Source organism: Nerophis ophidion, unplaced genomic scaffold (genome assembly GCF_033978795.1).
Source record: "Nerophis ophidion isolate RoL-2023_Sa unplaced genomic scaffold, RoL_Noph_v1.0 HiC_scaffold_92, whole genome shotgun sequence".
In the NCBI taxonomy this organism is placed as follows: domain Eukaryota; kingdom Metazoa; phylum Chordata; class Actinopteri; order Syngnathiformes; family Syngnathidae; genus Nerophis; species Nerophis ophidion.
The window spans coordinates 132,010-150,770 of NW_026907014.1; positions in this window are offsets into that span (position 1 = coordinate 132,010).

An 18,761-nucleotide genomic window follows, 5' to 3' on the forward strand; every position below is an offset into this window, starting at 1 on the left:
GTATCACACATCATGTATCAAACATCATGTATCACACATCATGTATCACACATCATGTATCACACATCGTGTATCACACGTCATGTATCACACATCATGTATCACACATCATGTATCAAACATCATATATCACACATTATGTATCACACGTCATGTATCACACATCATGTATCACACATCATGTTTCACACATCATGTATCACACATCATGTATCAAACATCATGTATCACACATCATGTATCACACATCATGTATCACACATCATGTATCACACATCATGTATCACACGTCATGTATCACACATCATGTATCACACATCATGTATCACACATCATGTATCACACATCATGTATCACACGTGATGTATCACACATCATGTATCACACATCATGTATCACACATCATGTATCACACATCATGTATCACACGTCATGTATCACACATCATGTATCACACATCATGTATCACACATCATGTATCACACATCATGTATCACACATCATGTATCAAACATCATGTATCACACATCATGTATCACACATCATGTATCACACATCATGTATCACACATCATGTATCACACATCATGTATCAAACATCATGTATCACACATCATGTATCACACATCATGTATCACACATCATGTATCACACATCATGTATCACACGTCATGTATCACACATCATGTATCAAACATCATGTATCACACGTCATGTATTACACATCATGTATCACACGTCATGTATCACACATCATGTATCACACGTCATGTATCACACGTCATGTGTCACACATCATGTATCACACATCATGTATCACACGTCATGTATCACACATCATGTATCACACGTGATGTATCACACATCATGTATCACACATCATATATCACACATCATGTATCACACATCATGTATCACACGTCATGTATCAAACATCATGTATCACACATCACGTATCACACATCATGTATCACACATCATGTATCACACATCATGTATCACACATCATGTATCACACATCATATATCACACATCATATATCACACATCATGTATCACACATCATGTAGCACACATCATGTATCACACATCATGTATCACACGTCATGTATCACACATCATGTATCACACATCATGTATCACACATCATGTATCACACATCATGTATCACACATCATGTATCAAACATCATGTATCACACATAACGTATCACACATTATATATCACACGTCATGTATCACACAACATATATCACACGTCATGTATCACACATCATATATCACACATCATATATCACATATTATGTATCACACATCATGTATCACACATCATATATCACACATCATGTATCACACATCATATATCACACATCATGTATCAAACATCATGTATCACACATCATATATCACACATCATATATCACACATCATGTATCACACATCATATATCACACATCATGTATCACACATCATATATCACACATCATATATCACACATCATGTATCACACATCATATATCAAACGTCATGTATCACACAACATATATCACACGTCATGTATCACACATCATATATCACACATCATGTATCACACATCATGTATCACACATCATGTATCGCACATCATATATCACACATCATGTATCACACATCATGTATCACACATCATGTATCACACATCATGTATCACACGTCATGTATCACACATCATGTATCACACATCATGTATCACACATCATGTATCACACATCATGTATCACACGTCATGTATCACACATCATGTATCACACATCATGTATCACACATCATATATCACACATCATGTATCACACATCATGTATCACACATCATGTATCAAACATCATGTATCACACATCATGTATCACACATCATGTATCACACGTCATGTATCACACATCATGTATCACACGTCATGTATCACACATCATATATCACACATCATGTATCACACATCATGTATCACACATCATGTATCACACATCATGTATCACACGTCATGTATCACACATCATGTATCACACATCATGTATCACACAGCATGTATCACACATCATATATCACACATCATGTATCACACATCATGTATCACACATCATGTATCACACATCATGTATCAAACATCATGTATCACACATCATGTATCAAACATCATGTATCACACGTCATGTATCACACATCATGTATCACACATCATGTATCACACATCACGTATCACACATCACGTATCACACATCATGTATCACACATCATGTATCACACATCATGTATCACACATCATGTATCACACATCATGTATCACACATCATATATCACACATCATGTATCACACATCATGTATCACATCATGTATCACACATCATGTATCAAACATCATGTATCACACATCATGTATCACACATCATGTATCACACATCATGTATCACACATCATGTGTCAAACATCATGTATCACACATCATGTATCACACATCATGTATCACACATCATGTATCACACATCATATATCACACATCATATATCACACATCATGTATCAGACATCATGTATCACACATCATGTGTCACACATCATATATCACACATCATGTATCACACATCATGTATCAAACATCATGTATCACACATCACGTATCACACATCATGTATCAAACATCATGTATCACACATCATGTATCACACATCATGTATCACACATCATGTATCACACATCATGTATCACACATCATGTATCAAACATCATGTATCACACATCATGTATCACACATCATGTATCACACATCATGTATCACACATCATGTATACCACATCATGTATCACACATCATATATCACACATCATGTATCACACATCATGTATCACACATCATGTATCACACGTCATGTATCACACATCATGTATCACACGTCATGTATCACACGTCATGTATCACACATCATGTATCACACGTCATGTATCACACGTCATGTATCACACATCATATATCACACGTCATGTATCACACATCATGTATCACACGTCATGTATCACACATCATGTATCACACATCATATATCACACATCATGTATCACACATCATGTATCACACATCACGTATCACACATCATGTATCACACATCATGTATCACACATCATGTATCACACATCATGTATCACACATCATATATCACACATCATGTATCAAACATCATGTATGACACATCATGTATCACACATCATGTATCACACATCATATATCACACATCATGTATCAAACATCATGTATGACACATCATGTATCACACATCATTTAGCACACATCATGTATCACACATCATGTATCACACGTCATGTATCACACATCATGTATCACACATCATGTATCACACATCATATATCACACATCATGTATCACACATCACGTGTCACACATCATGTATCACACGTCATGTATCACACATCATGTATCACACATCATGTATCACACATCATATATCACACATCATGTATCACACATCATGTATCAAACATCATTCATCACACATCACGTATCACACATCATGTATCACACATCATGTGTCACACATCATGTATCACACATCATGTATCACACGTCAAATATCACACATCATGTATCACACATCATGTATCACACATCATATATCACACATCATGTATCACACATCATGTATCACACATCATGTATCACACATCATGTGTCACACATCATGTATCACACGTCATGTATCACACATCATGTATCACACATCATGTGTCATACATCATATATCACACATCATGTATCACACATCATGTATCACACATCATGTATCACACATCATGTATCACACATCATTTATCACACATCATGTATACCACATCATGTATCACACATCATATATCACACATCATGTATCACACATCATGTATCACACATCATGTATCACACGTCATGTATCACACATCATATATCAAACATCATGTATCACACATCATGTATCACACATCATGCATCACACGTCATGTATCACACATCATGTATCAAACATCATGTATCACACATCACGTATCACACATCATGTATCACACATCATGTGTCACACATCATATATCACACATCATGTATCACACATCATGTATCAAACATCGTGTATCACACATCATGTGTCACACATCATGTATCACACATCATGTATCACACGTCATGTATCACACATCATGTATCACACATCATGTATCACACATCATGTAGCACACATCATGTATCACACATCATGTATCACACATCATGTATCACACGTCATGTATCACACATCATGTATCACACATCATGTATCAAACATCATGTATCACACATCACGTATCACACATCATGTATCACACATCATGTGTCACACATCATGTATCACACATCATGTATCACACGTCATGTATCACACATCATGTATCACACATCATGTATCACACATCATATATCACACATCATGTATCACACATCACGTATCACACATCATATATCACACATCATGTATAAAACATCATGTATCACACATCATGTGTCACACATCATGTATCACACGTCATGTATCACACATCATATATCACACATCATGTATCACACATCATATATCACACATCATGTATCACACATCATGTATCAAACATCATGTATCACACATCACGTATCACACATCATGTATCACACGTCATGTATCAAACATCATGTATCACACATCAAGTATCACACATCATGTATCACACATCATGTATCACACATCATGTATCACACATCATGTGTCACACATCATGTATCACACATCATGTATCACACGTCATGTATCACACATCATGTATCACACATCATGTATCACACATCATATATCACACATCATGTATCACACATCATGTGTCACACATCATGTATCACACGTCATGTATCACACATCATGTATCACACATCATGTATCACACATCATATATCACACATCATGTATCACACATCATGTATCAAACATCATGTATCACACATCACGTATCACACATCATGTATCACACATCATGTGTCACACATCATATATCACACATCATGTATCACACATCATATATCACACATCATGTATCACACATCATGTATCAAACATCATGTATCACACATCACGTATCACACATCATGTATCACACGTCATGTATCAAACATCATGTATCACACATCAAGTATCACACATCATGTATCACACATCACGTATCACACATCATGTATCACACATCATGTGTCACACATCATGTATCACACATCATGTATCACACGTCATGTATCACACATCATGTATCACACATCATGTATCACACATCATATATCACACATCACGTATCACACATCATGTATCACACATCATGTATCACACATCATGTATCACACATCATGTATCACACATCATGTATCACACATCATATATCACACATCATGTATCAAACATCATGTATGACACATCATGTATCACACATCATGTATCACACATCATATATCACACATCATGTATCAAACATCATGTATGACACATCATGTATCACACATCATTTAGCACACATCATGTATCACACATCATGTATCACACGTCATGTATCACACATCATGTATCACACATCATGTATCACACATCATATATCACACATCATGTATCACACATCATGTGTCACACATCATGTATCACACGTCATGTATCACACATCATGTATCACACATCATGTATCACACATCATATATCACACATCATGTATCACACATCATGTATCAAACATCATTCATCACACATCACGTATCACACATCATGTATCACACATCATGTGTCACACATCATGTATCACACATCATGTATCACACGTCAAATATCACACATCATGTATCACACATCATGTATCACACATCATATATCACACATCATGTATCACACATCATGTATCACACATCATGTATCACACATCATGTGTCACACATCATGTATCACACGTCATGTATCACACATCATGTATCACACATCATGTGTCATACATCATATATCACACATCATGTATCACACATCATGTATCACACATCATGTATCACACATCATGTATCACACATCATTTATCACACATCATGTATACCACATCATGTATCACACATCATATATCACACATCATGTATCACACATCATGTATCACACATCATGTATCACACGTCATGTATCACACATCATATATCAAACATCATGTATCACACATCATGTATCACACATCATGCATCACACGTCATGTATCACACATCATGTATCAAACATCATGTATCACACATCACGTATCACACATCATGCATCACACGTCATGTGTCACACATCATATATCACACATCATGTATCACACATCATGTATCAAACATCGTGTATCACACATCATGTGTCACACATCATGTATCACACATCATGTATCACACGTCATGTATCACACATCATGTATCACACATCATGTATCACACATCATGTAGCACACATCATGTATCACACATCATGTATCACACATCATGTATCACACGTCATGTATCACACATCATGTATCACACATCATGTATCAAACATCATGTATCACACATCACGTATCACACATCATGTATCACACATCATGTGTCACACATCATGTATCACACATCATGTATCACACGTCATGTATCACACATCATGTATCACACATCATGTATCACACATCATATATCACACATCATGTATCACACATCATGTGTCACACATCATGTATCACACATCATGTATCACACGTCATGTATCACACATCATGTATCACACATCATGTATCACACATCATATATCACACATCATGTATCACACATCACGTATCACACATCATATATCACACATCATGTATAAAACATCATGTATCACACATCATGTGTCACACATCATGTATCACACGTCATGTATCACACATCATATATCACACATCATGTATCACACATCATATATCACACATCATGTATCACACATCATGTATCAAACATCATGTATCACACATCACGTATCACACATCATGTATCACACGTCATGTATCAAACATCATGTATCACACATCAAGTATCACACATCATGTATCACACATCATGTATCACACATCATGTATCACACATCATGTGTCACACATCATGTATCACACATCATGTATCACACGTCATGTATCACACATCATGTATCACACATCATGTATCACACATCATATATCACACATCATGTATCACACATCATGTGTCACACATCATGTATCACACGTCATGTATCACACATCATGTATCACACATCATGTATCACACATCATATATCACACATCATGTATCACACATCATGTATCAAACATCATGTATCACACATCACGTATCACACATCATGTATCACACATCATGTGTCACACATCATATATCACACATCATGTATCACACATCATATATCACACATCATGTATCACACATCATGTATCAAACATCATGTATCACACATCACGTATCACACATCATGTATCACACGTCATGTATCAAACATCATGTATCACACATCAAGTATCACACATCATGTATCACACATCACGTATCACACATCATGTATCACACATCATGTGTCACACATCATGTATCACACATCATGTATCACACGTCATGTATCACACATCATGTATCACACATCATGTATCACACATCATATATCACACATCATGTATCACACATCATGTGTCACACATCATGTATCACACGTCATGTATCACACATCCTGTATCACACATCATGAATCACACATCATATATCACACATCATGTATCACACATCATGTATCAAACATCATGTATCACACATCACGTATCACACATCATGTATCACACATCATGTGTCACACATCATGTATCACACATCATGTATCACACGTCAAATATCACACATCATGTATCACACATCATGTGTCACACATCATGTATCACACGTCAAGTATCACACATCATATATCACACATCATGTATCACACATCATATATCACACATAATGTATAACACATCATGTATCAAACATCATGTATCACACATCACGTATCACACGTCATGTATCACACGTCATGTATCAAACATCATGTATCACACATCATGTAGCACACATCATGTATCACACATCATGTATCACACATCATGTATCACACATCATGTATCACACGTCATGTATCACACATCATGTATCACACATCATGTATCACACATCATGTATCACACATCATGTATCACACATCATGTATCAAACATCATGTATCACACATCACGTATCACACATCATGTATCACACATCATGTGTCACACATCATGTATCACACATCATGTATCACACATCATGTATCACACATCATGTGTCATACATCATATATCACACATCATATATCACACATCATGTATCACACATCATGTATCAAACATCGTGTATCACACATCATGTGTCACACATCATGTATCACACATCATGTATCACACATCATATATCACACATCATGTATCACACATCATGTATCACACATCATATATCACACATCATGTATCACACATCATGTATCAAACATCATGTATCACACATCACGTATCACACATCATGTATCACACGTCATGTATCAAACATCATGTATCACACATCACGTATCACACATCATGTATCACACATCATGTATCACACATCATGTATCACACATCATGTATCACACATCATGTAGCACACATCATGTATCACACATCATGTATCACACGTCATGTATCACACATCATGTATCACACATCATGTATCACACATCATGTATCACACATCATGTATCACACATCATTTATCACACATCATGTATCACACATCATGTATCAAACATCATGTATCACACATCACGTATCACACATCATGTATCACACATCATGTGTCACACATCATGTATCACACATCATGTATCACACGTCATGTATCACACATCATGTATCACACATCATGTATCACACATCATATATCACACATCATGTATCACACATCATGTGTCACACATCATGTATCACACGTCATGTATCACACATCATGTATCACACATCATGTATCACACATCATATATCACACATCATGTATCACACATCATGTATCAAACATCATAAATCACACATCATGTATCACACATCATGTATCACATCATGTGTCATACATCATATATCACACATCATGTATCACACATCATGTATCAAACATCGTGTATCACACATCATGTGTCACACATCATGTATCACACATCATGTATCACACATCATATATCACACATCATGTATCACACATCATGTATCACACATCATATATCACACATCATATATCACACATCATGTGTCACACATCATGTATCACACATCATATATCACAAATCATGTATCACACATCATGTATCACACGTCATGTATCACAAATCATGTATCACACATCATGTATCACACATCATATATCACACATCATGTATCAAACATCATGTATCACACATCACGTATCACACATCATGTATCACACATCATGTATCACACATCATGTATCACACATCATTTATCACACATCATGTATACCACATCATGTATCACACATCATATATCACACATCATGTATCACACATCATGTATCACACATCATGTATCACACGTCATGTATCACACATCATATATCAAACATCATGTATCACACATCATGTATCACACATTGTGTATCACACGTCATGTATCACACATCATGTATCAAACATCATGTACCACACATCACGTATCACACATCATGTATCACACATCATGTGTCACACATCATATATCACACATCATGTATCACACATCATGTATCACACATCATATATCACACATCACGTATCACACATCATGTATCACACATCATGTATCACACGTCATGTATCACACATCATGTATCACACATCATGTATCACACATCATGTAGCACACATCATGTATCACACATCATGTATCACACATCATGTATCACACGTCATGTATCACACATCATGTATCACACATCATGTATCACACATCATGTATCACACATCATGTATCACACATCATGTATCACACATCATTTATCACACATCATGTATCACACATCATGTATCAAACATCATGTATCACACATCACGTATCACACATCATGTATCACACATCATGTGTCACACATCATGTATCACACATCATGTATCACACGTCATGTATCACACATCATGTATCACACATCATGTATCACACATCATATATCACACATCATGTATCACACATCACGTATCACACATCATATATCACACATCATGTATAAAACATCATGTATCACACATCATGTGTCACACATCATGTATCACACGTCATGTATCACACATCATATATCACACATCATGTATCACACATCATATATCACACATCATGTATCACACATCATGTATCAAACATCATGTATCACACATCACGTATCACACATCATGTATCACACGTCATGTATCAAACATCATGTATCACACATCAAGTATCACACATCATGTATCACACATCATGTGTCACACATCATGTATCACACATCAGGTATCACACATCATATATCACACATCATGTATCACACATCATGTAGCTCACATCATGTATCACACATCATGTATCACACATCATGTATCACACATCATGTATCACACGTCATGTATCACACATCATGTATCACACATCATGTATCACACATCATGTATCACACATCATGTATCACACATCATGTATCAAACATCATGTATCACACATCACGTATCACACATCATGTATCACACATCATGTGTCACACGTCATGTATCACACATCATGTATCACACATCATGTATCACACATCATATATCACACATCATGTATCACACATCATGTGTCACACATCATGTATCACACGTCATGTATCACACATCATGTATCACACATCATATATCACACATCATGTATCACACATCATGTGTCACACATCATGTATCACACATCATGTATCACACATCATATATCACACATCATGTATCACACATCATGTATCACACATCATATATCACACATCATGTATCACACATCATGTATCAAACATCATGTATCACACATCACGTATCACACATCATGTATCACACGTCATGTATCACACATCATGTATCACACATCATGTGTCACACATCATGTATCACACGTCATGTATCACACATCATGTATCACACATCATGTGTCATACATCATATATCACACATCATATATCACACATCATGTATCACACATCATGTATCAAACATCGTGTATCACACATCATGTGTCACACATCATGTATCACACATCATGTATCACACATCATATATCACACATCATGTATCACACATCATGTATCACACATCATATATCACACATCATATATCACACATCATGTGTCACACATCATGTATCACACATCATATATCACAAATCATGTATCACACATCATGTATCACACGTCATGTATCACAAATCATGTATCACACATCATGTATCACACATCATATATCACACATCATGTATCACACATCATGTATCAAACATCATGTATCACACATCATGTATCACACATCATGTATCACACATCATATATCACACATCATGTATCACACATCATGTATCACACATCATGTATCACACATCATGTATCACACATCATGTATCAAACATCATGTATCACACATCACGTATCACACATCATGTATCACACATCATGTGTCACACATCATGTATCACACATCATGTATCACACGTCATGTATCACACATCATGTATCACACATCATGTATCACACATCATGTGTCACACATCATGTATCACACGTCATGTATCACACATCATGTATCACACATCATGTATCACACATCATATATCACACATCATGTATCACACATCATGTATCAAACATCATGTATCACACATCACGTATCACACATCATGTATCACACATCATGTGTCACACATCATGTATCACACATCATGTATCACACGTCATGTATCACACATCATGTATCACACATCATGTATCACACATCATATATCACACATCATGTATCACACATCATGTATCACACATCATGTATCACACATCATGTGTCACACATCATGTATCACACGTCATGTATCACACATCATGTATCACACATCATGTGTCATACATCATATATCACACATCATATATCACACATCATGTATCACACATCATGTATCAAACATCGTGTATCACACATCATGTGTCACACATCATGTATCACACATCATGTATCACACATCATGTATCACACATCATGTATCACACATCATGTATCACACATCATATATCACACATCATGTATCACACATCATGTATCACACATCATGTATCACACATCATATATCACACATCATGTGTCAAACATCATGTATCACACATCATATATCACAAATCATGTATCACACATCATGTATCACACGTCATGTATCACAAATCATGTATCACACATCATGTATCACACATCATATATCACACATCATGTATCACACATCATGTATCAAACATCATGTATCACACATCATGTATCACACATCATGTATCACACATCATGTATCACACATCATGTATCACACATCATATATCATGTATGACCACATGGTGGCGATAGTTTCAAAGAACTATGAAGTTGTTGCAGGTATGACCACATGGTGGCGATAGAGTGCAGTGGGCGAACTGCAGATGGGAACTACTTCAACATGAGAGGAATAAACATCAAACATGTTGTGGACTCAATTGATGACTTGTTTATTGCTGCAGACAAGCTGGCAGGTACGACAACAACAGGTATGTCACACCTGAGAGACATGGCACACACCAACAACAGGTATGTCACACCTGAGAGACATGGCACACACCAACAACAGGTATGTCACACCTGAGAGACATGGCACACACCAACAACAGGTATGTCACACCTGAGAGACATGGCACACACCAACAACAGGTATGTTACACCTGAGAGACATGGCACACACCAACAACAGGTATGTCACACCTGAGAGACATGGCACACACCAACAACAGGTATGTCACACCTGAGAGACATGGCACACACCAACAACAGGTATGTCACACCTGAGAGACATGGCACACACCAACAACAGGTATGTCACACCTGAGAGACATGGCACACACCAACAACAGGTATGTCACACCTGAGAGACATGGCACACACCAACAACAGGTATGTTACACCTGAGAGACATGGCACACACCAACAACAGGTATGTCACACCTGAGAGACATGTCACACACCAACAACAGGTATGTCACACCTGAGAAACATGGCACACACCAACAACAGGTATGTCACACCTGAGAGACATGGCACACACCAACAACAGGTATGTCACACCTGAGAGACATGGCACACACCAACAACAGGTATGTCACACCTGAGAGACATGGCACACACCAACAACAGGTATGTCACACCTGAGAGACATGGCACACACCAACAACAGGTATGTCACACCTGAGAGACATGGCACACACCAACAACAGGTATGTCACACCTGAGAGACATGGCACACACCAACTACTCAACAACAGGTATGTAACATTGGTATATTGATCCAGATCAGGAAGTAGTAGAACCCAAAATGCTCAATGGTTAAGGCTGCTGCCTCTCACACGGTACCACTGGGTTCAAATCCGCAAGATCTTTTTTTTTGTTTCATCTCTATCATTGTTAAATGATTGCATTTGTATATGAGTGAAAATCATGTCTTGATGGAACCCAGGATACCTCAATGGTCAACACTGTGAGCTTCAAATATGGGGGTACTGGGTTTGAATCCCAATTGGTTTGATATGTAACTTCAGTTCAAAATTGAGCTCCACCTCAATCGTAGTTTACTGGGACAGATGTCACGATTCCATTAATGAAGGAGCCAGACTACACTTCCAACAAGACTCAGGATAGCTCAATGGTTAAGACTGCTGCCTCTCATGCAGAACTACTGGGTTCAAATCCATTTGTAGGAAGAGCTAGTTTTTTGTTTTGCCTTGATCATAGTTCACTGATTACATTTGTATATGAGTGAAAAACAATACTTAGTGGGACCTGTGATAGCTCAATGGTTAACACTGCTGCCTCACACGCAGTACTACTGGGTTCAAATCCACATCTGGGAAGTTCTTGTTCTTTGTTTTGCCTTGATCATAGTTCACTGATAACATTTGTATATGAGCGAAAACCAAACTTTGTTGGGACCCAGGATAGCTCAATGGTCAACACTGTGGGCTCCTAATACAGGAGTAGTGAGTTCAAATCCCATACATGGAGTCAGTAATTTGGCAGTATGGCGTCAAGACGACATACATTGTGGGCTGCTTCTTCTCCCCCACACAGACTAATGTTATGTGCTACTTCTTTGACTAACATATAGTTGAAAAATTAAGTCAACACTAAAGCTAATAATAATCCAAAATAAAATGTCAAATAGTCAATGATGACACCTCAGGGGTTACCTGTGTGTGTGTGTGTGAGAATGAGTGGGCGTGTGTGTAGGAGTGTGTGCGAGTGAGTGTAACTCCTGAGGTGGGTGGGAATAGGATAAATAAAGAGCGTTGACCAATGAGCTCTCCTGGGTACAAATAAAATAAAATAGGTTAATTGTAATTGGAAAAAAAAAAGTAAATTAAATTATTATTTTAACATTACATGAGAGAAATGACACAGTTACAATATTTGTCAACTTGCAGCCTCCAGCTGATCTTTTAAATTTCACATCAACCCAGGCAGGAGTCGAACCCCACACTCTTCAACCTGAGTCAGCAGTCTCAACCACTGGGCTATCCTGGGGCTTGATGACACAATTTTTTTTCATACACAAATGTAATCGAGGACTGATGGCCCAGTAAAGTTTGATGAGGTAGAACAAAATACAGTCAACCTGAGTGGGACTTGAACCCAGTACCTTCCATTCCGAGTCAGATGTCTTAACCCCTGGTCTATCCTGGGTCTTGTGAAGACAAGATTGTGTTCTATACACAAATGTAATCGAGGACTCCTGGCTCAGTAAAGTATGACAAGCTTAAACAATATTTTGTCAACATGAGTGGGATTCGAACCCAGTACCTGTCATTCAGAGTCAGCAGTCTTAACCACTGGGCTATCCTGGGTCTTGATGAGACAATTTATTTTCATACACAAATGTAATCGAGGACTGTGGCCCAGTAAAGTTTGATGAGGTAAAACAAAATACAGTCAACCTGAGTGGGACTTGAACCCAGTACTTTTCATTCCTAGTCAGATGTCTTAACCCCTGGTCTATCCTGGGTCTCTTGAAGAGAAGATTGTGTTCTATACACAAATGTAATCGAGGACTCCTGGCTCAGTAAAGTATGACAAGCTTAAACAAAATTTGGTCAACGTGAGTGGGATTCGAACCCAGTACCTGTCATTCAGAGTCAGCGGTCTTAACCACTGCGCTATCCTGGGTCTTGATGAGATATTTTTTTTTTCATACACAAATGTAATCGAGGACTGATGGCCCAGTAAAGTTTGATGAGGTAGAACAAAATGCAGTCAACCTGAGTGGGACTTGAACCCAGTACTTTTCATTCCGAGTCAGATGTCTTAACACCTGGTCTATCCTGGGTCTGGTGAAGAGGAGATTATGTTCTATACACAAATGTAATCGAGGACTCCTGGCTCAGTAAAGTATGACAAGCTTAAACTAAATTTTGTCAACATGAGTGGGATTCGAACCCAGTTCCTGTCATTCAGAGTCAGCAGTCTTAAACACCGGGCTATCCCTGGTCCTGTGAAGAGAGGATTTATTTCCATACACAAATGTTATCTACGACCCCTGACTCACTGGAGTAAGATGAGGTGGAAAAAATACTGCTGACCGGAGTGGGGTTTGAACTCTGTACAGTTTGTTCCCATGCAACAGTCTTAACCACTGGGCTACTTTCAGTCTTGTAAAGGTAGGATTTTAGTCCATACACAAATGTAATCGACGACTCCCGGCCTTAGTAAAGTATGATGAGGTAAAAAAAAAAATATTATCAACCAGAGTGAGGTTTGAACTCGGTACTTTTCATTCAAAGTCAGCAGACTCAACCCCTAGTCTACCCTGGGTCTTGTGACAATAAGATTGTGTTCCATACATACATGTAATCGAGGACTCCTGGCTCTGTAAAGTATAATGAGGTTGGGAATGGGTGAAAAAAATAGAATATTAATATAAAATAAAATATACAAAAAAAAAATGGTCTAAACCTGGGCCCTGGAGAAGGGGGGTCCAGACTGAGGCCAAGGGGAAAAACAACAACAACTCATAGCCATAGTACACATCCCTCTCACATGTGTGTAAGAGGTAAACATCAAAGAAGACAAAGGACATGAAAGACATTAAAGCAGCGGATACAAGCAGACACTTCTACATCCAGCTATGAATAACAACTAAAAGAAACATAGACACTGTGGTGGTCTCTGCGCTGTTCCACACCATCGTCCACTGGGGTGGAGGGAGCGTGGCCACAGCAAAAATGTGCTTGCTCATCTGTTGCTTAATCTCGTATCTTGAGAACATTTTGAGCTTCTCATATCTGTCTCATTTTGTGATCAATTGCTTCTCCTTTATTGCTCCTAAGGGACCCTTAGGAGCAATAAAGAAGCTAAAAAGAGACAAGACGTCACTGAGACAAAGGAGGTTGATTTGAGACAACCCTTTGAGCAATATTTGAGAAGTGGGATACACTGACGAGAGCTCCATTGTTCTCAATCATGTCTCATTTATTTGGAAGGATGATCAAAAGAGAAAGAAATGAGATGTGTGAGCAATAAAAGAGATCTTATGTATGTCTTTTTCATGTCTTGATTATTTCTCTTCAATTTATTATCATATCTCAAATTTGAGAATCATGAGAACAAATTGAGAGTGCAATTTAAATATTCATCTGACTTCATTAGAAATAGCACTAAACAAATACTCAAATATTGAAAGGTGTATCACTTTATTTTAAAATATAATTTAAAAATAGATGAAATAACAAAATGTAAATGTAGTAAATTAGTATATACATCATGTACATATTGTCATTTACAATACTTAAAACAACATAGAAAACAATATAGAGAAAAGAAAACAAATACAAAAATAAATGAATTTGACCTGAAGTACTCACTTTGTTATTGTGAAAAAGTCAGGTGTAGTTTTTTGAACTCCTTGTTGAGCAAAGCAGGTACCTTAGTTCAAAAAACACTTGACTTCATCTCAGTAAGAAGGTGAGTAAATGACAACATTTCCATTTTTGAAATATTCCAAGCAAAAACTGAAATACATTTATAAAATTGTAACCGTGCTGTCTGGAACTGGTCTACATACCAAAAAATAATCACACATTGAAAAGCAGGGATTCTTAACATTTTTAACCTTGGGGCACGACCAACTTTTCCACCACAGAGGGGTCTCAGAATGTTCCACTACAGAGGGGTCTGGGGCCAAATGAAATATAAACACTGAATGAGTCCTTCTACACTAAAGTGGATTACAAGCGAGTACCATTGCGGCCCATATGGACGGACCACAGCTAAGAAACAGATATTTATTGGCGGCTTCCAAGGGGTACTCGCAGCCAAACAGTGGGCCCCAGCCCTAGGATTAAGAAACACTGTTGTAAACAATAGAACAGCCTCCTGCCATAACAATAGAACATTTGCTACACAAATGATCATTGAAACATGTTGAAATTGGTTACAAAAGCTACTAATATACCTGATTATGTAAGCAGTAACGTACTGCGTCATTTTTTGGGGGATTTGGAAACAACTTTGAACTGTAAAAGGATATTAGCCGCTAGCTTGTTAGTGAGGTTGCATCACTGCCAAATTTGCTTGGCACAGCACAGCTCAATATGCATTATCACAGTATAACCTGGTACTAAAAGCTACATCATAGGGCCATTTTTGACAACATATACTGCGCAAACCTAGACCAAAATATTGAACATCCTACCATAGAATGAACTTGACAGGTACAAGGGCCTACTTCAAACCCTCTCTGGCCTGACTTTTGTTTACCAAAGCTTTCTTGAGCTTGACCTCCTCAATATCGTCCCAATCAGGAAGGGTACTGCATCTCAGGACATACGCTGCAAGGCAAGAACATAATCATCAGCCATTCGTCATTTTGCCACATCAGTTTCTACAGCTATCAATCAATCAATGTTTATTTATATAGCCCCAAATCACCAATGTCTCAAAGGACTGCACAAATCATTACGACTACAACATCCTCGGAAGAACCCACAAAAGGGCAAGGAAAACTCACACCCAGTGGGCAGGGAGAATTCACATCCAGTGGGACGCCAGTGACAATGCTGACTATGAGAAACCTTGGAGAGGACCGAAAGCAATGGATGTGGAGCGGGTCTAACATGATACTGTGAAAGTTCAATCCATAGTGGCTCCAACACAGCCGCGAGAGTCCCGTCCACAGGAAACCATCTCAAGCGGATCAGCAGCGTAGAGATGTCCCCAACCGATACACAGGCGAGCGGTCCATCCTGGGTCTCGACTCTGGACAGCCAGTACTTCATCCATGGTCATCGGACCGGACCCCCTGTGGAGGGGGGGACATAGGAGAAAGAAAAGAAGCGGCAGATCAACTGGTCTAA